This window comes from Loa loa (assembly GCF_000183805.2).
Source record: "Loa loa unplaced genomic scaffold supercont3.16, whole genome shotgun sequence".
Taxonomy (NCBI): domain Eukaryota; kingdom Metazoa; phylum Nematoda; class Chromadorea; order Rhabditida; family Onchocercidae; genus Loa; species Loa loa.
In genome coordinates this window covers 430,182-433,646 of record NW_018108196.1, presented here as the reverse complement: position 1 = coordinate 433,646, position 3,465 = coordinate 430,182, and positions in this window count along the sequence as shown.

Sequence of the window (3,465 nt, the reverse complement as noted above, 5' to 3'; positions counted from 1 at the left end):
ATTTCGAATGTATCAGTTTCACCCATTATCACCATATCATTATCACATTATCATCATAGAGCATGTTTGTATTATGAGTTTAGTATAACTAATTAATGAATTAGTAATACCATTACGCCAATAAGGGTTAAAATGACAGAAAAAGTTAATGCTTTCGCACTTTTCCCTTGCAGACTATTTTCGGCTGCATCCTTCGACATCACTGTTATAGTATAGATAGTCTAATTCAAGCAGGTACGGAAGCAGACTTTGATTGCAAATTATTACCTGAACTCATACACCTCCTCAAAGTCACCAAATGTACCGTATGATTGTAAGAAGAAAATGTCATTTCGTGGCTCTAGACGTGTTTTTTACACAAATTAATCCATTGGTGAGAGATTGTAATTAACTAACTGCAAGAGGCATCACATCACTTTTTGATTGGGAGAAAGTACAAAGTATCTTCTCATTCGTAAATACAATTCTTTCTTTCATATTTCGGTCTTATTCACTGAAATCAGAGATTAGCTAAACTATTGCTAATATATCTTTCTATCTGTTTATTTTTAGCTATTAACATACTGCAATGTCAAATTATCGATCGCATTTCATTTCACTAACTATTAAATCGTTTGAGAGTTTTGGGTAGAACTAAGATTTAAAAAGAAAAAGTGCGAAATATAACTTCGTGACCTATGATTGGAATTGTTTGCGACCTAAAATGATGAATCATTTCTCTTTTTTGCTGAGCGGATACGATGGATTTTGAAAATTAATGACTGTAAATAGTCAATATGGCGATGACACTTTTGATACTTGGCATTCAGTACGATTCTAATACTATTATAGCCCTAATCATGAGGGCCAATTTTCGGCGTGAGGTATTTAGTATCTATTTTTCTCCAGTCAAAAAAAGAAACTTTTTTTCTGGAGTTACGCGGTAAACAAACATTTGTACAAACAGCTGCAAACATCTGAACGTCTAAAAGCCGTTACCCTCCTAGTTTTTATTAAATCTAAATTCTTTCGCACAGGAAATGAGCATAAATTTTTTTGAATTTCAGTCAGTTGGTTGATTTAAGCTCTTTTCACATTTTCATTTCATTCCTTCCTTCCTTCCCGTAATCATTCCTTCCTTTCTGTAATTATTTCATTCTCTTTCATTCTACATTCATCTGTCCTTCTCAAAACGATATGAAAAGGATAAGCAAATTCGGATCATATTTCTTTATATTTATCCAACCCACAGTTAATATTTGGGCTACAATCAATGCTCTTATTAACAAAACTTTTGCCTGAATATTTCTTTCGTTTTTCTTCTCTTCTCTCTTTCTTGAAAAACTTTTATCGAAAGGAAACGTTGATGAGTTTCAGTATTATTTTAAAAAGTTCAATTACATATTTACAAATTTGACTAATTTATTATGAAGCTATTTTTAATTTTTTTCATTCGCTTTCATAATTTCCTTTTTCAGTCCTTTTCAGTTTTTTTTCCATTCACTTTCATAATTTTATTTTTAGTCCTTTTCAGCTTTTTTTCTATTCACTTTCATTTTCCTTTTTCATTTTTTTTCAGACTTTGTCATATGTATCTCATTCAGCGATAAAATTCCGTAATTATTGATAATTGCCAAAAGACATTTGTCAAATCAATATCACTAGCATCTTTATTGTCCTTTTATTATCAGTCACTATCGTTACGCCCAGTAAAGGCTGTCACTCTCGTCAATAATCATTGTTAGAAATATGCTCAGATTTTATTGACTGACTTACTTCTTTTATATTCTTTGTTTCACTTTTCTATTTTATTTTACTTTTCATTTTAGTGATTTTCATAAAAATTCAAAAGAAATAAAATAAAAATTTGTGAAAAATTCGAAAATTTTCTCCAGTTCATTATTCAGTTTTTTTATTTAAAATTTTATTCAAAAATTGTGCATTCAGTGCATTTCCAGGGTTTTATATCGTATTCATACAAGTAAAATATCAGTGCATCTCAAGACTTTGAAAGTCTCCGTTACAAGATCACCGAATAAAAAATAGGCTTACTGATTATCAAATCTTTCATTCATTATAGCATGTATTGAATTTCGAAAATTAGGATTATATTACATTTGCTTTTCCTTCTTCTACAGTTTTCAGAATATCTCCTCCTTCAATTGGGTCATTCTAAACTTCAACCCCGAATAAACTACTTGTCAATAGTTTATTCGGGATTGATTATGCCACAAATTTAGTCTAACTTGCGCAATTTATATGATTTCGGATGATATTTCAGCTAACAAAGCATAAACAAAACTTTGGACTTCCCTGTTGAAATGAACAGCCGCCATAACGGCCAGCTTTTCCAATTGTCTGCTTTATCAATCCTCTTCATATGCTCAAAACGTAAATGTACCGTAGTACATAATTAATTATCTGTCAGATGGTTCCCCATTTTATATTATTTGTACTTGTATTGTAATTCTTGCAAGTTTTATTTTATCATACCAAATTAATCATTTTTAAGGGATGGAACTACTGCAGAAGATATTTTTGGACATCGGAAAACTTGAATAGCAGGAAGTGAAAGATGTATGCACCATCAACTTTAGCAAGATATGAAACAAGAGATTTTTCCTTCATGTTGGTTGTTAGTGTCATTTTCAGGCTCAAAGTTGATAACGAAGTATTAGTTTTCTTTGGAATAACTGATTCACAGATATGAAAGAAAGTTAAAATTTCATCAAACCATCAAAAAGAATTTAGAAAAAGGAAAAGCTGTCTTCCAATCAAACCTACTATCCATTTCCATTTCCAGTAACCACAACTCGTTACTATTCTAACATGTAGTGATAATATTATATAAGCTTTTATCATTTTCAATCACTCTGGCAAAATCTCACAAAAAGACTTATCTTACTGCTGGTTTCAAAGCTGTTCCATTTTTTGAATTAAATATGTATATGAGAGTATCAATAATAACTTTCTGATAATGGCCATTAACTGTCTCACCAACTGCCAACTCCTACTTTCGATCTAGGACATTCAAAAAAAATCTTTGCTTAAGATCTAATAACTGATATAGGTGGTAATATATTATACTCCTCATTTTATTTTTCCTTCTTTTGTTTTCTTTCCTATATACAACCTACTTACTCCTCCTTTTCGATCGCCCTATTTTCTCGGTCCTTTCCTCCTTTTTGTATGAGAAATATTCCAGTAACTCTCAGCCAGTTTCTAAAATTCCAGTTTATAACATTAGCTGGACGGCAATCAGCACATTCATCGCTTTAATAATAATAATAATAATAATAATAATAATAATAATAATAATAATAATAATAATAATAATAATAATAATAATAATAATAATAATAATAATAATAATAATAATAATAATAATAATAATAATAATAATAATAATAATAATAATAATAATAATAATAATAATAATAATAATAATAATAATAATAATAATAATAATAATAATAATAATAATAA